Source organism: Crocuta crocuta, unplaced genomic scaffold (assembly GCF_008692635.1).
Source record: "Crocuta crocuta isolate KB4526 unplaced genomic scaffold, BGI_CrCroc_1.0 scaffold167, whole genome shotgun sequence".
Taxonomy (NCBI): Eukaryota; Metazoa; Chordata; class Mammalia; order Carnivora; family Hyaenidae; genus Crocuta; species Crocuta crocuta.
In genome coordinates this window covers 13,497,822-13,518,890 of record NW_027532406.1, presented here as the reverse complement: position 1 = coordinate 13,518,890, position 21,069 = coordinate 13,497,822, and the positions used below count along the sequence as shown (strand labels likewise).

At 36.5% G+C, this 21,069-nt stretch overlaps 2 long non-coding RNA genes across 3 annotated transcripts in view; one reads left to right on the top strand and one right to left on the bottom strand.

Annotated features, from left to right (window-relative positions):
* Positions 1-1,901: 1,901 nt before the first annotated feature.
* Positions 1,902-21,069, bottom strand: part of LOC144243499 (uncharacterized) — an 80,544-nt gene continuing 61,376 nt past the window's right edge. For both annotated transcript variants that reach the window (XR_013338672.1, XR_013338673.1), the window contains exons 2-4: positions 3,002-3,119; positions 2,470-2,570; positions 1,902-2,356 (exon numbers count right to left, since the gene is read on the bottom strand). This is a non-coding gene — a long non-coding RNA (uncharacterized LOC144243499). The remainder of the gene's footprint in view (positions 2,357-2,469; positions 2,571-3,001; positions 3,120-21,069) is intronic.
* Positions 9,070-21,069, top strand: part of LOC144243497 (uncharacterized) — a 35,336-nt gene continuing 23,336 nt past the window's right edge. The window contains exon 1 of the long non-coding RNA XR_013338671.1: positions 9,070-9,433. This is a non-coding gene — a long non-coding RNA (uncharacterized LOC144243497). The remainder of the gene's footprint in view (positions 9,434-21,069) is intronic.

Below are 21,069 nucleotides of genomic sequence, written 5' to 3'. Positions count from 1 at the left end.
TTTTGCCAATGAGTATATTGTTAGCTGTTGGCTTATTATATTGAGGTATATTGTCTTACACCCAATTTTATTTAAAGTTTTTATCATGAAAGTATGTTGATTTTGTCAAATACTTTTTCTGCATCTATTGAGATGATCATATGATTTTAATGTTTCATAATATTAATGTGATTTATCACATTTATTAATTCACATATGTTAACCCAACCTTGCATCCTGGGGATGAATCCCACTTGATCATCATGTATAATATTTTTAATGTGCTGTTGAATTTGGTTTGCTAGAATTTTGCTGAGAATTTATTCATCTATAATCATCAAGAATATTGGCCTGTAATTTTCTTATAGTGTCATTGTCTTGCTTTTTATCAGTGTAATGCTCCCCTCAAAAAAATGAATTCTAATGTTTCTTCTGTTTTGAGGAAGACTTTGGAAAGGATTGGTTTTAATTCTTTAAACGTTTTATAGAATTCACCAGCGAAACCATCCCATTCTGAACTTTCCTTTGTTGGAAGGGTTTTTTATCACTGATTCCATCTCTTTACTCATTTTTGGTCTGTTCAGATTTTCTATTTCTTTACAACTCAGTCTTTGTAGTTGTATGTTTCCAAGTATTAATCCATTTTTTCTTCTAAGTTGTCCAATTTGTAGGCATGTAATTGTGCGTGGTGTTGGTTTTTTTTTTTTGTAACAATCCTTTGTATTTATGTGGCATTGTCTATAATGTCTTCTCTTTCATTTATTATTATATTCATTGTAGTCTCTTCTCCTTTTTTATTAGTTTGAAGATTTGTCAATTTTGTTTATCTTTTCAAAGAATTAATTCTTAGTTTTGTTAATCTTGTCTTTTGTTTTCCTACTCTCTATTTATTCCTGCTTTAATCCTTACTATTCCTTCTTTATGCTAACTTTGTGCTAGTTTGTTCTTCTTTTTCTAGGCCCTTGTGGTGTAATGCTAGGTTGTTTATTTGAGATCTTTCCCTTTTCTTAATGTATGTGTTTATAGCTGTAAGCTTTACTCTTAAGAACTGCTTTTGCTGCATCCCATAAGTTTTGGTATGTTGTGCCTCATTGGATTTTGTCTCAAGAAAGTTTTTTTCATTTTTCCTTTGATTTCTTATTTAATCTATTTGTTACTGAAGATTATGTTGTTTAATTTCCACATATTTGTGATTGTCCAGATTTCATACTGTTAATCGATTTCTAGATTCACATTGTGGTTGGAAGATATGCTTGATGTAATTTCTATGTTCTTGATTCTATTGAGACTTGTTTTGTGGCTTCACATATGATCTATTCTTGAAAATCTTCAATTCCATGTGTAATTGAGAATAGTCCACCTGTTTTTTTCAATTAAACAATTTTTAATTGCACTTTTCCCTTGCTGTTTGGAATTTGTCTTGCATGTTGTCTGTAGTTATGACAAACAAATGTGCACACCATAATGTATCAATGCCTATTTCAAGTGCAATACATTAATTTCTCCTCAGGCAGAGTTACTGTCCCCATCTCAGAAATAAATAGTAATTGGAGGCCCTTTAAGCAAGTCACTGGGAGGTTTATGCATAATTGCTTTGACTATATTCAATAGTTTGATTTCTTGAATAGGACTAAAATCCCCAAAGGATGTCCTGCCTTTAATAGACCAGTCATGGGCCAATATGGCTTATTACTCACCGGGGATGAGGTTTGTATGTTTGGGGAAAGATTATTGGGATTCTCTCTTTCCACTCTTAAGGGTTAGTGGTATCAAAATTTTAACTTTGAAGTCCTGTCTGGGTTGAGGTGAAGAACAACAGGTCGATATAAATTAGTCAATTGTTAATGATAACAATAACAATTTACACAACTATAACCATAGTAGTAACACAACACATTATTTATTGAATGCTTTCTGTGAGTTTTACATGTATTATCCCCATTAAATTCTAAAAAAAAAGTAATGATAAACTAGGAAACTGAGGCTTGGAAAAACTAAGTGATTTACCCAAGATCACATAGCTAGGTGAATGGAGTGGTTGGTGTTTGACTTCAGATTCCAAAGAGTGTCTTTTCACTCTGAGATGTGAGTTCTCAGTGAGCCATGCAAAACCAATAATACTGGGCTGTTAACCAACCTTGAGGTAGAAAGCCAACAAAAGTCCAGCTAATTAATATATGAGAAGAAATTAAATGAGCAAGATACAAGATTGTGTGAATGTAACTTGAAGGTACAGGTTAATTTTCATGTGATGGACATTCATGAGAGTTTGACTCCACAGGGTCCATTCTCCTTCTTACCAACACCTTGGTTTTTGTGGGGTATTTACCTCTTCTCCTCAGGATTCCATATGGTGGGATCTTAATCAGGACCCCTGCTATCAATGATAAAAAGAATAGCCTTGTGATCTAAAGTTAACTGGACACTCATTCCCTGTAGTTTGAATCTCAAACAAAATAACAAGCAGAAAGCACATAAGAGTTTAATTACCTGGAGGGTAGCTGGACTCGTCCTTCTCTGGGTTCATTCCTCTAGTTCCTGCAGTCCTTGATTCCATGTTGCCATTTCTCCTATCTCTTTCTCCAACTTACCTGTCAAAATTTCTGATATTTTAGAATATTTTCAACATATTCCCTTTGGCTTAAGTTAGTCAGAGTCAATTTTTATTGACCGCAACCAAAGAACCCTGATTACCACATCAGAATTATATTTTAATTCACTTTTTATGCCCTCATGGGTAGGTCAGGAATATTTAAGAGCTGGTTGAGGCATAGAAGTGATACTTCTGCACAAAACTGAAAAAGAATGATTAAAATCTTATTACTTCATAAGCAATATTAATTTCTAGGGAATAGGCATGGACTTTTGAAAAGAGGGCATAAGATGAAGCCAGGGAACATCAATGTGAATACCAGAACTTTTTTACCTAACATTCAATGGCACAGTCTTTAATTTAGTACATGTACTTAACATTTCCCACTAAGCAAAATTTCAATAATAATAATAAAAAGCAAACACTTACAAGGTATTTCAGTGATCTGCAGGACTTTGACCATCCAAATAATCAAAATGGAATTTGTGACATCGGTTCACATTATGCACTCCTTCTTCCACTTGAAAACTTGAACAGAGGTCAGTCTCTAAAATAATGAGTATGACCAGAGAGTCAGAATACCATGCCATGGGGAAGAACTTTTCTCTTAGGTAACAGAGTCATTGTATATAAAATGGGGGTTAGGGACCACTGGGCTCTAGAAGTTAAGACCAAAAGATGTACCTGTCAATGAGAATTTCAGCTGAGGTACAAAAAGGGCATTCAGCTTATACCTGAGTCCACAAAGAACATGATTGAGGGAAATTTATATACTTTTTGTCGATTGGGGGAAAAAGTCAATAAAGATATTTCCTTGTTGATGGTAAAATGGACAGAAAAATAAAATAAACTATAGGGAAATATTAACAGTCATGCATCACAAAGGGAGAGACTAGGACTAACCTAAAGACTTCGAGGAGAAGCAGACATCAGTGGATGATTTGTTATAGTAAACAGAAAATAACTTTAGAAAATTGATCATCAGTAGTGGAATGCAAGGCTTCCTGTTTCTGTGAAACAGTAGAGAAAGTCATAAGGAGAGACTTGGGTGAGATGAAAATGAAGGTTTCTGAGTGAGGAAAGGATTGTTAGAACATCAAAAACTAAACAACAGGATAAAACTGAATACCGGTAAAGAATAGTGTGGCACTGGCACAAAATTAGACACATAGAACAATGGAACGAAATAGAGAACCCATAAATAAGCCCACAATTATATGCCAATTGATCTCTGACAAAGGAGGAAAGAATATACAATGCGAAAAAGAAAGTCTCTTCAATACATGGTGTTGGGCAAACTGGACAATTGCATGTAAAAGAATGAAACTGGACCACCTTTTAACACATGAAAATGGATGAAAGACCTAAATGTGAGACCTGCAACCATAAAAATACTAGAAGAGAACACAGGCAGTAATTTCTCTGACGTTGATCATAGTAACATTTTTCTAGGTACATATCCTGAGGCAAGGGAGACAAAAGCAAAAATAAACTATTGGGACTGCACCAAAATAAAAAAAGGGCTTGAACAGAAAAGAAAGTCATCAACAAAACAAAAAGACAACCTACTGAATGGGAAAAAATATTTGCAAATTATATATCCAATAATGGGTTAATATCCAAACTCTATAAAGAACCTATACAACTCAACACCAAAGAAAACAAAACAAAGAATAAAAACAAAAACACCCCAATCTGACTTAAAAATGGGCAGAGGACCTGAATACACATTTTTCCAAAGAAGACATATAGATGGCAGACACATGAAAAGATGCTCAGTATCACTAATCATCAGGGAAATGCAAATCAAAACCACAAGAGAGGGGCACCTGGGTTGCTCCACTGGTTAAGCAGCTGACTTTTGATTTCAGCCAGTTTGTGAGATCAAGCCCTGCATTGGGCAACTTGCTTACAGCATGGAGCCTGCTTGCAATTCTCTCCCTTCCTTTCTGCCTCTCTCCTGCTTATGCTTTTTCTTTCTTGAAATAACTAAACTTAAAAAAAAACTCACAAGGAATAATGACTTACATCTGTTAGAATGGTTAAAATAAAAAAAGACCCCCCCAAAAAATAACAAGTGTTGGGTGAGGATGTGGAGAAAAAGGAGCCCTTGTACACTGTTGCTGGGAATGTAAATTAGTACCCCTACTATGGGAAACCATATGGAAATTAAAATTAAAATTGAAAAAAAAATTTAAAATAGAAATACCATATGATCCAGTAATTCAACTATTGAGTGTTTACTCAAAGAAACTGAAAACACTAATTTGAAAAGATATATCCACCCCTATGTTTATTGCAGTATTATTCACAATAGTCAAGATATGGGAACAACCTAAGGGTCCATCAATAGGTGAATGGATAAGGAAGATGTGTATGTGCGAGAGTGCACACACACACACACACACACACACACACACACACGTGTGCACAGTGAAGTATTACTCAGCCATAAAAAAAATCATGAGATCTTGCCATTTGAGACAACATGGATGTATCCAGAGGGTATTATGTTAAGTGAAGTAAGTCAGATAGAGAAAGACAAGTACCATATGATTCTATTCATAAGTGGAATCTAAAACAAATGAATAAACAAGTAAAAAAGCAGAATCAGACCTATAAATATAGAGAACAAACTGATGGTTCCCAGAAGGAAGGGGAGGGAAGGAAAGGCAGAATGGGTAAAAGGGCGTAGGAGATACAGGCTTCCAGTTATGGAATGGATAAGTCATGGGAATAGAGGTACAGTATAAGGAATATCGTCAACGATATTGTGACAGCAATATTTTGGGACAGATGGTAGCTATACTTGTGAACATAGGATAATGTATAAACTTCTCATATGACTATGTTGTACACCTGAAACAAATGTGACATTGTATGTTGACTATGCCAGAGAAAGAAGAAGAATAGCACAGACACTCTAGAAAATGAAACTAATGATGCACAGAGGAAGCTCCAGAGCTCTTATAAAATGCAGAAGAAACAGATAAAAAGATAAAAATGATAAAGGAGAAGATTGTGGCTCTACAAAGCAGACACTGTGGATGAAACATAATGGCTTTAGGTGTTAAAGAGGAGGAAACAAGCACAACTGGAGATGAAGCAATAATGAAAAACATACATTAAGTAAAAAGCAACTTCTCTCAGCCTTACGAAGACGAGTATCAAGAATAGGAGGATTCACTGTATGCTGGACAAAATCAAAGAAGAGTACCACACTTGAACATGACTGGCCAAAATGTTCGAATTAGAAGAATAAAAATAAATCCTACATTTGCCCAGGCAGAGAGAAAAATGTTGCCTTCAAAGATTGACCTTAACCTTTCTGTAATAGCAAATGCCAGAATTTGAGAAAAATCTTAGTGCTTTTGGATGGAAAGTTTGTAACCCAAGAATTTTAAAAGCATCTAGATTGTCTTTCACGCATGACAGACACAGAAAGACCTTTACCATTATTCAAAGGCTCAGAATCTGCTCATTGATGTGATCCTTCCATTTAAAAATATACTAGAAACATGCAGGAGATGAAAAATGAGCAAAAAGAGGAATTCTAGGCATTGTGCTGATTAAATTACAGTTTGCATCTTAAAATCAATAATAAATTGGATTTTGTCCTTCCAAGCCTGAAAGCATTCCTGCATTTCTCTGCACGCCTAACTTTTTCTACCTTCTTGGCACCAGATGTAACTCATGAGCTATATCATTTGTGGTATCTCTTATGGTATCTATGGTATTCTTCTCTCCAAGTGCTTGTTGACAATGGACGACCTATGTGCAACATTGAGTATGAGAGGTTGGAAAAGGACTCAAAAAATTTGACTTCGTTCTACACAAAAGTGAAGCAAATATCTATACTCTGGCCATTGTCAATGCCAGAGATCTTGAAGGACAGTGTTCTGTATTTTTTCAAACACATATTGAACAACTCTATTTCTTGGGGTTTAATCTGGAAAAGATTATAAACAACCCAGTGGAAAATTTTGTCACCAAGGTCCTCTTTCCAGCTGCTCCTCACTTTAACTGTATAAAACAAATACATGTATTAAAAGACTAAGAAAAATGCAGCTGAATGTTAATAATATTAGCCAGTAAGTGGTGGAATTTGAGGTGATTTCATTTTTTCCCTTGCAGTTTGCTGTAGAATTTCACAACTGAGCATGTTTTACTGTTATAACTAGGAAGGAACTGAATTTAGAAACCACAATATTCAAAGGATATAAACAGGCAACTCACAAAAGCAGAAGCCTGAATAACCAGTAAACATGGAAAAGTATTCTGCCTCAGAAGTAATGTGAGAAATTCAAAATAAAACCTCAATATATATATTTTTAGACTCATCAGAATGGGCAATAATTTAAAAGTTTGGCTATACCGTTGATGGTGAGGATATGGTGTGGAACTCTCACACCCAACTATGAGAATATAAATTAGCACAAGATTTTAGAGATTACTGTCAGTATCTACGAAAGTTAACAATGTGCAGATCCATGATCTAGCAATTACACTTTTAGATTGTTGCAGCATTGCTTATAATGATAAAAATGTGGATACAAAACCTGTAACCACTAGAAGGAAAAAAAATGGTTAAAAAATTTGTGGCATCTTTGATACTGTAATTAAGATCATTGAACATGAGCTACAAAGAATGATGTGGAATAAACTCAAAAAACATAATATTGAGAGAGGAAATGTAAGTTACAAGGGAATATTTAGAGTATGATCTCAGTTTTATAAGTTTAAAAACTTAAAAATCAAACCTTACCTTGTTTATGGATACAGCGTAGATAATCAAAATATAAAAGTATGCAAGGAAATGATAAATTCAAGATGGCAGTTTTCTTTGGGGACAGATGTAAAATTGGGGAGGGGTAATACAAAGGGCACTGACCACTCTACAGTGTTTTTTCCTTGAGAAAATAAAAATCTGAGGCATGTATATGAAGATGTTCATGTCTGGCAAAAGTGATATAATAGGTAAGTATATTTTATTTATTGAAATAGTACATACAATTTTAGTTGCTTGAAATATGGCATGGTAAAAAGGAAAATAAAATGTTAACAATATATTTCATTTGTAATACATCTTTTTATAAATATAAAAATAAAGTCTGTACCTATAATTTTAGTGTGCCATAGGATCACAAGCAGAAAAGTATTTATAGCATAAAGACTGGAAGGAAATAAAGTAAAAATCAAATACTAGTTATTTCTGGAGGATGGGACTATATATAATTAAAAGTTTTTCTTTTTCTGTATTTTTAAAACTTTCATTGAGATTATACTATTTTTATAATTTAAAATATAAAAATGATAAAAATATGATAAAAATGTGTTTGGGTTCTATCTAGACTCTATTTTTAAAAAGTTTTTTAATGGTTATTTACTTTTAAGAGTGAGAGAGACAGAGTGCAAGTGGGGGAGGGGCAGAGAGATAGGGAGATACAGAATCAGAAGCAGGATCCAGTCTCTGAGCTGTGAGCACAGAGCCTGAGGCATGGCTCAAACTCATGAACCATGAGATCATGTCCTGAGCCAAAATAAGATGCTCAACAGACTGCACCACCCAGGTGCTCCATGTGTAGTCTCTTTAATGTCATGCTAGGTTTTTGGCTTTATCTGGACTACCATTTCCCAAATTGTGACCCTTGAGATGTTAATTTGTGTTCCTGGGAAATATAAGAGTTCCAGGGTCAATAAGTTTAAAAAACAATGGCTCTCAGTCCTCATGCTTGAAGAAACACTATGCACATTTATGCAGTAAAAACTCTGAGAAGTTATACAGTAAAAAAACAAAAGCAAATACTAACATTAAAAAAAAAAAACACCACACAACAAAAACTTAATTAACAGTTTTTTCAACCCTGCATTTCCTAGATACATATAATTACAAATCCTTTTATCAAGGGAGTATTTTTTTTAATCATTTGAGATATATTAGTTCTCAGGAGTCACAGTTTATGAAACTTGCTCTTAATTACAAAGATATCCAAACCATCATGATTACAAGAGAGATTTTGGACATTGAGGGTGGCAGTGTTGGGCAAAATAGATTGGAGGTGATGAGGACTGGAGTCAAAGAGCCCAATCTGCAGTAGAGAGTTAGCAGGTTATAGGGGCTTTAGTACATTGCGTACCTATGGTCTTAGCCACTCACCACAACAACCACACTCCTAGTACACAAATAAACACCTCTCACATGTCTGCTGGGATTTGTCTGAGCTGGCCCTACACTGTAGGGTAGATCAAGATCTGTTCCATGTATCTCATTTTCCTTAAACAAGGGATTACCGAAGATATGTTCTTCTTATGGCAAAATACAAGACTTTTTCAAGTCTTGTGTCACATCAGCTCACATCCCATTGGCCGAAGCAAATCCCATGGCTGGCCAAGCCCAAATCAAAAGGCAGGGCAATACACTCTGCTTACCATGAGACCAAAATAAGTCACATGGCCAACCTCAGCATCAGAGGGCTGAGGAGTATACTACCCTTAGGAAACTGGGAGAGAGGAGAGGAAGTAACTATTTGCTGAACAGTAATCTCATCGATGTCTCTGTCTATTTACAAAATGAAGAAAATACAGCCATTTGCTAGATAGTGGACCTTTGCATATATTGAGTCCATCAGTGTGGGTTCCATTTCTGAAAGAAGCCAAGGACGCCAGGAAAGGGTGGTTTCAGCATGGCACAAACCTAAAGAAAGTAGTGTGGCACCTGAACCCTATCTACACCTCCAGTTGTGATGACAAGTGAGTTAGAGTATAACACGTCTGGGAATCACTGAGAAGAAAATTGCTAAGAAGTTACAACAAGATTATAGGAGCTTAGCCCAAATCATTGTGCCTGGCAGAGATGACCAGGTGAGTAAGCTGCCCTTCTTTCACATTCCACGTAGCTTTCCTCTTTTAACATTAATTGATATTTAGTATTCGGAGACATGACAGAGTCTAGATCTCAAAGAATAATTTCAATCCCCAAGGGAAAGAGAGGAATGATCTTGAATATTTTGATATAATGTGGATTAAAACTGTAGGATCAACCAACCTGTCACATTTTTAGATCCTTAATATTTTCTCTCGAAAATGGTTTGATGCTGTGCTTTACATTTAATACACATAAAACACATAGGATGGAGATTTTTTTTTTCAGTTCCATCTCCACATACTAATTGTGTAACTATGATACATAAGCTCTGAGAGATGGAGTATCAAAAATTATTACTAATATTTAGTATTCATTTTTATACCTTGGTAAACACTTGTTGAGCCTCTACCAGAGTGAATATCTGCCTAGAAATTCTTCTAGGTACCAGTAGCTGTGTTACCTAAGTTGGATTGTTCATTGGTGTCCATTCAACAACCAGTTTCAGATTAGTAATTATCAGCAATAATAATGATAATGATTATGGCATCATTTACCAAAATGGTCTTAGAAACCTATTACCATAATTTTCTTTTAGCATCATCTGGTCTTAGCCACTGACAAGAGGGATTGTGGATGGTCATCTTACCTTTAGCCCAGAGTTCTATTCATTTGTTTATTCAACAAGTATTATTGAGCATTTACTCTGTATAAGTCTATGCTAGGTACTATGGGAAATGTTGAGGAAAACTATACAATCTTTGCTCACAGTGAAATTACAATATAGTAGGATGTGTGTGTATGTATGCATGTATATATGTGTGTGTACATATGTCAAATCTGAATGCTATAAGATATGTTTGTCCAAGATGTTAAGATACACAGGGAAGGGGATTTTTGGTTAGAGTGTGTAGGGGAGAAAGAAAAAGAGTGGAAGGCATTGGAGGGCTTCACATGCAAGGGAATTTTGGGGTTGGGACTAGAAGGATAGTAAGACACTACAAATAATGGGGTGGTCTTGATGAAGAATTGAGAAAAAAGAGATATATTTGCCAAATGGTAAAGATTCCAACTTGATTGTGTTACATACTATGTGTAGGGATGTAGAGGAAGTAAAAGTTGTGAAGATAAATTGCAGCAGAATACATAAAACTTCAAATTTCCAGATAATGGGATTGAACTTTATTTACGAGATACTAGTGAGTCACTGGATCTCTTTGAGCAGATGTTTGGCATGACATGAGCTGTCATTGGGAGAATTACTCTGGCATCATGGATAGGATGATTTGGGCTAAAGGGAAGGGGGAATGGCTTCAGGCAGGCCAAACAACTGTGACAGTAGCTCTGGTCAAAGAAAATATGGACTTGAACTAGAAGGTGGATAGAAGGAGATAGGAGTAAACACAATTTTTGGATGAATTGATGAGATGGTTAGGAGGCAGCTGGGAAGGTGTCACTTGAATCTGGGAAGATGCCAGTTGAACTTTTGAGTCTCCCCAAGTTCCCCCAGACCAGGTTTTCTTCAACACTATTGATAATTTGTACTGGACAATTCTTCGTTGGGGGAGCTGAACTGTGCAATGTAGGACATTCAACAGCATTCCTGGCCTTTACTCACTAGATGCCTATAGGAACCGCCAACCCTACTCCCATCTCATCTCCATTTGTGAAAATGAACCTGTCTGTAGACATTGGCAGGTGTCCCCTGGGACACGACATCATCCCCAATTGAGAACCACTGCCCTATACAAAACTAATAGAGCAACTAGAATATAAAATCTAACAGCGCACATATACCTTCATATCTATCTCCCATCTTCCTAAATTGTCATCAATCTATCTATGTATCTACAGTTACTAGGTTGTAAGGTATCTTCACAAACCCTAGAATATGAGTGAGTTGGGGAAAAAACCCTGAGAGCCAGGAGAACTGTGCATAGTCATCATATTTGTAGATGGAAGTAAGGGGAAGGCAACATGGATTCTAAAGGTCCTGAGTACCAGAGCACACCCACATCTCTAGGAGGTGCTCACTGGAAAATGTGGCTTAACTGAACATAGTTGTACAGATCCCAATCACTGCGTGAGCAAAGAGACTGCCTCTGATAAGACTTAATGGTGCTGGAGCAATCTGGGTCTTATCAGCCACTGATGACAGATTAAAAAGCCAATATTCCTTTCCAGCTTCTGATCCGAGCAGAACAGGGACAAGAGGGGCGAAAAAATCAGATGAGAATGGGATTAGGGCATGGAAAAGGGAGAGCTCACAAAGCACAAGGCCAAATTAAAAAAAAAATAATTTTGAGAAAAAAAACAGAAGAGGGAGTTTAGAATCATGAATCTGAAAATTATTTTGGCCTCTTCTTCCCCCTAAAAGTTGATGAAAACTCATTTACTTACATGTGAGCAAAGGAAAAAGTATGCAGTCTAATAAAGAGAATAAGGAACAGAATAAATTCCCTATGGTCTGGGAGGCACATGGAAAGATGTGCCCACAAAACAGATGAAAACTGAAACCCAGAATTTCAAAGTGAGCTAAAAGAAACCAAGTAAAGAGTAGAAGCCATGACAATTAATTTCAAATGGAAAAATTCAGAAATGAGGTGAATTAAGGAAAATTTTAAGAGAGAGCTTTTTCTCAGTAAGTTGAGAAAAAGAAACTAGAAATAAAATATTAAGATCATTTTTGTAATGAAATTGATCCAAAGGAGCAAAGCAAATAAACAAATAATAATTCAGTGAGAGAAATAGACTGTGTGAAAAGAAGAAAGTTTTAAAAATAAAAAAGTTATGAAATAAATATTTTAAAAAAGTATCTGAGAGGGCTGTCGGCGTGTCTCAGTCAGTTAAGCACCCAACTCTTGATTTTTGCTCAGGTCATGATCTCATGGTTCATGAGCTCGAGCCCTACATAGGGCTGTCAACAGGGAGTTGGCTTGGTATTCTCTCTCTCCCTCTCTCTCTCTCTCTGCTCATGCTCTCTCTTTCAAAATAAATAAATAAACATCAAAAGATATTGAAAATCATCTGAAAGAAAGAAATGGATTCAGAAGAATGAGCATGTTTATTAAAGGGGTTTGTTACCTAGAGTCAAGGACTTCAGTGTTTGTGGATAAAAATCATGTGGTCTGTGGACTTTATTGGGAAAGATATATAATCATTTTTGCTAGCCTCTAGCTAAATTTAATATTTTTCTTTAATTAATATATATGCAGCAGCATACAGTAGTATTAACAGTACTTGTGACTTTGTCACCAAAACAAATTTTAAATGTCACAATATCAAATTATAGTCTTAAAAATATTGCCAAGTATAATTTATGTTCATTATTTTTCCAAACTTATGGTGACTATTATACCTACCACTAGGTCTAATTATTCAATATGGTAATAAAGAAGTAAATATATCACTGTCTCACAATTTAAAAACATTTTGAGAATTATATTTCAGTATAATCAGTTTCCTTTGCTATTCTATATATTCCATTTTATTCATTTAAAAATATTATTCTGAGGAAGCGTCCATTGGTTTTACCAGAATGCTAAGAGTTTCCACAGTGTAACAAATTTTGAGATCTCTATTATGTAATAGGAGTCTCTAAAGGGAAATTATAATTCAAAAAACTTTCTTGAAATAAAAGGCAATTTGAAATTACATATTGAGGGGACTGGAATTGCCCCCTAATAGCAAATGCTGTCCTGTAAAGAAAAATCATTTGGACATCCCAGGAAAAAGACCAATAGAAAGAAAATTAGATTGCCACCAGTATCTTTAAAAGCAACACTTTTATGACCAAGGAAAACGTAGGAACATATTTAAGAAAGCTAAGGAAAGAAAATGTGGGCCAAGATTCTGATGCTCAGCCAAACTGACCTTTAAGTAACAAAAGCCTTTGGTAAACTGATGTAAACATGCAAGAACACGGAGAATATTGTTCTCATGTGCCTTTCCTAAGGAATCTACCAGACCACAATGAAATAAGAATGGAATTTAAGAGTAAGCATTTTCAAACTTTTATAACATTTTAACATTGCTGTGACATCCAAGCACATGAATCATTTCTCTAGCAATTTATTTTCATTGTACTTTATAAAAGTACTGGTACAGAGAAGATTGGAAAGAAAATTTAACTCTTCAAACTTAAAAAAAAAAAGAGCTTTATACAATAAAATTTACTACTAGGGTAGGTAGACAGCATTATTAATTTTTCTGTATAATATTTTATTTATTATTTATTTACAAATAAAATTATCTGTATAATGAAGACCCAGAAATCACCATAAGAGAGACTGTGGTATGCAATGTCTATGTGCTCTCACAGTGTAGATAATGTGACTGTTTTAAAATGGAGGGATTAGGAATAGGAGATTATATAAAAGCTGCCTTCTAGTTCTACCTATTGAAAAGACCTAGAAATAGTGGCCAAATTACTAGTAATGAGTACTTCTTACATGCAGGCTGTAGTCTTGAAACACTAGTTCCTACTACCTGGATTTGGGTGATTCTAAGTCTGAGGTTGGAAATGTATATGATTGGCCTGCAATATCCTGGAGAGCAAGGAAGCTATCAAAGATTACCAAGGTTGTGTCACAAAGACTCTGGGGCTAACGGGCTGCCTCCAAACCTGGGCTATTGTAAATAATGCTGCAATAAATATAGGGGTGCACGTATCATTTAGAATAACATTTTTGTTTTCTTTGGGTAAATAACCAGTAGTGGAATTATTGCCCTATGTGGTATATCTATTTTTAAGTTTTTAAGGAACCTCCATATTGTTTACCATAGTGACTATACCAATTTTCATTTCCACTAACAGTACATGGGGGTTCCTTTCTCTCCACATTCTTTCCCAAGTGTCCATTGACAGAAGAATGGATAAAGAAGATGTGGTATATATATATATATATATATCTCCTACATATATATATATACACATATATATATGTAGGATTATTATTCTGCCATAAAAAAGGATGAGATTTTGCCATTTGAAACAACATGGATGAACCTAGATAATACTATGCTAAGTGAAATAAGTCAGACAGAGAAAGGCAAATACCATATGATTTCACTCATAAAAATAAAACAAATGAATTTTAAACAAACAAAATAATCAGATCTATAAAACAGAGAACAAATTGGTGGTTGCCAGAGGGAGGGGTGTGGGGGGATGGGCAAAATGGGTGAAGTGGAGTGGGAGATACAGCTTCCCATAATGGAATAAGTCACCAGAATAAAAGGCACAGCATAGGGCATGTAGTCAATGGTGTTGTATGGTGACAGATGATAGCTATTCTTGTGGTGAGCATAACATAACACACAGAGTTGCTGAATCACTGTGTTGTACATCTGAAGCTGATGTAACATTGTATGTCAACTATACTCAAATAATTAACAAACAAACAAAACCCAAAAAACTCAAACAACAGATTCAATAGCTAACTTGAAGAAGCTTCTAGTGGTCAAATATGGGATGAGTAAGGATTGTGAGGCCTGGGAATATTCCCAGGCAGAGAGGCAGGCCTGAGCAGAGTGGAGATGTTAACAATATAAGGGGATGAAATGATGGGTGGAGAATAATTTGTAAGGAAGGGACCTGAGCTAAAAGATCCTTAAAATGCTTTCCTGCTGTAAAGTGTAATTCTGTCCCTACCAAATTTTCTGGACACTTGCCAGTGTAATTGAGGCATTTCCCATTTGTGGGGGGATAGAAGAGAGGGAAAGATCCCACGCTGTTTGGAGGCATGACTGGAAGGGGTGGAAATAATCAATGGGCTAGTCTCTGGTACCTCTCTTAAAGGTACAGCAGGCCCCGGTCCCCAGTGCTCAGCTTCAGCTGTTTTCAGAAGGGCTTTCTTCGTGATTACTGCCATATATTATGAGAGCGCTAAATCAGCTTGAATGATGGTTTACCCATATTTGTTTATGAACTGTGCTCCTCTTGCAATTTACAGCACAGAAGAAATGACTGTCTTTAGCTTTTGAACGGGTTAGTTAGGCTTGGAAAAGAAGATAGCAATTCTAAGAGCTCTTGAAAGACTCAAATCATGTACCATTGAGTTCTACTCCTGAGGAAAGAAACATGAGGCTTCTTTGATACTATGAGGTTCATAATTATTCTTCTCTGAAAAGATATTAAGGGATATCTAAACATGTAGTGTGTATTTTATGTTCCGAGGCCTTCTTTTCATCCACTGCTACTTTGAATATTCTACTATTTTAAATCAAGATTAAAACAGGCCTTAGGATAACTAGAGAGCATTGCCCTTAAGTAAAAGGACCTTGAGACAAAAAAAAAATAATCATCATCATCTCCCATTTGCATAATGCTTTTAATTTTTTTCAAAGCCTTTTTTATATCTATTATTTCACTTGATCTTCACAACAACCATGTGAGGCTGTTCACTTTAACGAAATGAACTTGAAAGCAACGAACATTTTAAACGTTTCCCCAAAATGTAGTAAAACCACAAAGAAAATTCCCAGAGCATCTATACCATCGCTCTAACTTAAACTGTATTTACTGCAAATTGTATTGAGTCAGAAGAGATGGTGGCTCGTAAATACAGTTTCTCTGTCCTGAACCACATTCAAACTGCAGTTGTTATGAATACAAAAGAGCTTTCTTAGTACATAACTGTAGTTTTGCTGCATTAAAGCAGAAAGCTGGCATTTGGACTAGAAAACAGGCTGTAACTGTGTCTGTTCTGCATGGCAAGCGACTCAGTGCCTGCCAGCAATGGGGAAGGATTTACATATATTGACTCAATCCAGCATATGAGTAACGATCAATTTTCTTGATCTGTTCTATTCTGTCAATCTGTGCTTTTGCTAGCAAATGAGGAGACATTGCTGTCAGCCAGAAATAGAGTCTCCTAGGCTTGTGTGAGCTTTTAAGATCTCTTTTCTACTTAATTAAAAGATACATACGGTGGTTGGCAGAGAGCAGCCGGCAAGTCAAAGTAACAAAATTTGCTATGTATAGATGGGTTCCTGGAAGAAAAATCATGAAAGATGGTGAAATAATGTAAAGACAGACTTCCGTTTCTGAGGATAGTATATTTTTCATGTCAATTCTATTACTGGTAAAATAAATACAAAGGGACAAATATAATTTGTCTGTCAGGAGTAACCAGTAAAAGCATCCTTTTCAGGAGTCACAAATTACTCTTTCAGGTAACAGTATGTCAGACAAAATGCTTTCCTTTTTGGCCTCTCATATTAGTGTGTCATTTTAGATTAATTCGTTTGGTTTGGGCTCAGATAATCTCTGCCCCTAACTTGTATTGGAATTATAAATAGAATCAAATAGTACATACAAAGGGGACATCATACGGGATGGTTAGAAAAGCTTGACACATATTGAACTGCTTAAGTCCCCTTTCACCTCTCATGTGTTGGTGATCCCAATGAACCTGTGAGGGCCACAGGCAAAATCCGAATACTTTCTGGAGAGTTTGTTTTATTTCACAGTGGTAAGTGATGGAGTACTTCTGCTAGGGGACGTGGTGCTGCAGTCCTACACTTTCTACCATGACTACTTTCAAGGGTTAGGGGGGGATGGAGATTCTGAATCTGTACCAAAAGTAGGATATCATTTATACATTTATTGGCTTTAATGAAGTAATGGACTGATGGGATTTGGTTTCTGTCTATTCCCTAAGACCTTCCTGAATGCTAGTATCAAGTTCCTGTGGCAATGTCTAAACATACCAGGCGAAAGATTTTTAGAATCCTATGAATTAGGGAGAAGCAAATTCTGTGCTCTGGTGAAGGGAGCCATGCTCTGAACCAGCAGGCAGAGAGCCCGGTTCTGGTATGGCCCCTCCATTGATGAATTCCATGGTCATGAGAAAGTTATTGCCATTTTTTGCAACTCAGTTTTCTCATCTATAAAAGGAAAATGTTACAGTACATGCATGATTTTCAAACTGAATTTAGGGAGTCTCCTCAGCAGCTGTCACTGGGATAGAGTGGGTCTGATTCTGGGACCCTCACTCCTGTGACAAAGTTAGCAGCTGTGCTGGTAAGCATTTTAGATAATAAGCATCCAATCAGTACTTCAAACCAAGGCTAAAAAGGGTTTAAATTATGGCAGTAGAGCATCCTGAAGGTTTCTTACACCTTTAACGATCTATGGTCAGTTTGAGAACACCTTAGCTTTTTTGCCCATTGAATTTATGATTAAGAATTCTGTTTTCCAAAGTCCAGGAATGGATTTAAGCTAAGTCATCTCCAATTCTTATTGGTCATATCTGATAGCAATAGCTCCCTATTTAGTTAGCCTACTGGTGTGGCATCTGGCACATAGAATAAATGCAATAAATAGGTATCAAATAGCTGTCTGGTTCCTATGATTCATACTTCTCATTTTTAGCTGAAGAAACTGGTAAGAATGGCCAAATGGAGAATGGGTGCCCCAAAGGGCAAACATTTGGTGCAGGAGAAACTGAGAAAAAGATAAAAATAAAAGTAAGCTGTCTGATCCTTAAGAATTAAGAAACTGCCTTACATTCTTTGTTTATTCCCTAACCCATCTCATTTGGTTTGGAAATGAAAACAGTTATATGGTGCTCTTTGAAAAAATTTTGTCTTTTTTTTGATATCCACCTCCACTGTATTCCTATTGACACATGGCGTTAAATATCTGAAGCTGAAAATTACCCTATGGAGACAGTGGGATGAAAGAGTCAACCCAATCAACACCACAAGGAACTGCCCTGATGGGAACGCAGGTTGCCCCAGAAGGGAGGGCAGGCACTTCAGGTCAGATGTCTCTGATGAGGATCTATAGTCATGGTGGCCTGTGAGCTAACATGTATAACCCTAGGACAAGACTATCTTTTTCCCAATTATGTCAGGTTTCTAGTGCTCACACTCACCCCTAACATGTTCTAAGTAACTAGGAGTGTTTCCTTTAATCCACTATTCCTTAATATGTTTCTCTTATTTTTTTAATCTTTTAATGTTTATTTGTTTTTTAAAGAGAAAGAGAGAGTCAGACTGTGAGACAGCGCGTGAGAGACACAGAATCTGAAACAGACTCCAGGCTCTGAGCTGTTGGCACAGAGCCACATGTGGAGCTGGAACCCACGAACTATTAGATCATGACCTGACCTGAGGTCAGAGGCTTAACCTAATGAGCCACTCAGGCACCCCTTTAATATGGTTCCTTTAGAACTAAGGAGATTGAGACCCAGGCTGGGTATAGGACTTGTAGAAGGTCACATATTTAGGGCCAAACAGATAGATGTGCTTACAGTTATGAATGTTCCTTGATGAAGTAGTCATTATCTTGAGACTTTTCACTGCTCACAGGGGTGAGATGGGTCTAAGAGTCAATCAGCCAGCCTATATTTATTGAGCATGTACTATGTGCAAAGGATGGTGCCAGGTACTCAAGATACAGTCATAAACCAGATACACTTTCTACTTTCAATAAATTTACAATCCCATGGAAGGACTCAATAAAATTCATTTGAACAAAAGCTAAAAAGTAATGCAAAGTATTATAAGCCTAAAACAAGAAGAAGATCTAACCCTGTCTAGAAGAAGGAAGAGAGAGCTGAGAAGTAAAGGAAGACAGATAAGCCATAGTTTTCCTAAACTTGCTGTATAGAGATCAATGAGGCATTTGTTTATAATTGCGTATTTCCAGGATTCTTCTCTTGGAGATTCTGATTTAGTAGATCAACCAATGAGATCTAGGAAACTGTATTTGTAACTTTCCCATGCTGTTCTTGCAATCCACAAAGTTTGAGAAATCCTGAATGAGCATTCCAGGCAGAGGGACTGTGCATACCAAGGTGACACAGTGAGGTTAGAGAGAACCTGGGAGAAGGTAGAGTGTAATGTCTGGTGAGCATCAGGAAGGAGTTGCTAGAAAAATTTGTAAGACATTAAAACCTTCCAAGTGGCCAAGCAGAAGGTTAAAGGAGTATCAAGTTGTAGGACAGTGTAGGACATTAGTGACTGCTCTACAGAAGAACACAGTCCTGCCAACTCCTCAGAGCTACTCCTCACATAAAGTTTGCTTGCCTTTGTTTTAAGCATTATTTTCTTTTAACACCAAGAAGAAGTGTAGGTAGTTAAGTAAGAGGGGTAATTTGTGAAGGAAACTTAGAAAGACTCCAGTCTTCTAAAATACTTCCTCTAAGAATGCATAAAGTTCTGCAAAGAATTACTTTTAGGCTTACATTTCAATGAAATGTAAATAGTCACTGCAAAAGGGGGGGTTCTCCATCAACCACAAATCTGGGTGTCTTTTGTAGTATGACACACTATGCTTGAAACTTCCCAGCTGCAAATGGCTTTGGGGAGAGATTATATGAAAGATTAGCCTTGCTTACTTTCCATTTCAGGATAAGGCACACTGTACCTTTAGGTTTTAGAATGCCTGGCAGTGGTTTGTTGGAACCAGCTCATACTGGCTCCTGAGAAGCTATTGTTACCATCTTTTCCCATTTTTGTATTCAGTGACTCCACATTGGTAGCTTTGGATTAGCCATTGTAGGAGCATTTACATCATGGAAATCAGCAATTGGCTTTTTTTCATTCCTGAGAGCCTGTTGTTAAACACCAGCACAGCACTGCCTGACAGGTATTCACACTTTTTGAAGTTATGGCTCTTTCTCCATGAGAATATTCATTGGCCAGAATCTCTTTTCTCCCTACTCCTTTTTTTTTTTTTTTTTTTAACTGTGGAAGAAAGTCTTCCAGAATCTTCAGTATACTGCTGTTATTTCTCCTAGGTTTCACTTGTGTCCCATGGCTATTCAAGGGAGGCTGGGATAGTGAGTATCTGGCAAAAGGGGATAGGGCTATGGCATTTGGTCTAAGCCAATCCTGACTTAAAGTATGGAGCTGTACAATAACCCTGAACAAAGCTGAGGCTGTAGTAAGGAAGGAAATAAGGAAGGAAGACAGGGACTTCATCCTTGTCCAGAAAATGAATATTTTCCACATTCGTAATACAAGAAAAGGATGAATGTGTTTTCTAAGACCCAGAAGCCTGATAATAGAACTAAGTTCTCTCGATTTTGTTTGTTTTTGTTTTAATAGCTGTTGGCTTTTTATGCTCAGCCTCTTACAGCAGTGGTTCTCCAAGTGTGGTCCTCAGATTAGCAACATCAGCATCATCTCGGAACTTGTTAGGAATGTAGATTCTTGGGCCCCAACCAAATCTCCTGAATCAGAAGCGGTGGAGGGAAGAAGTGATGTCTGAAGATATGATTAGGGGTGTGGTCTAGCCATCTGTGTTTAATAGGTTCTCTAGATCATTCTGATGGACACTAAAGCTTGAGAACCACTATCTTAAGCATGTCACTGACTCTATCGATGTGAAAAAATAAATTTCAGTGAATATTAAGCACCGAGCTGATGTTAGCCACATATATTGAACACTTGCTGTTATTATCCTTTGTCATACAATTTATTGCTCACTGGCAGTCAGAATGATCTTTTAAAAACGTAAATCAACTGTGCTATGTGCTTGCCTAAAACCTTTCACTGACTCACGTAACAAGATAAAAAACAAACTTGAAGTCTGTTTTAGACAAACTTGAAGTCCCTTTTAGGTGTGGCTTGCTTGCCCCTCCAATTCCTTTCTTCCTACTGTCTCCTTCCCTCTTGGTGC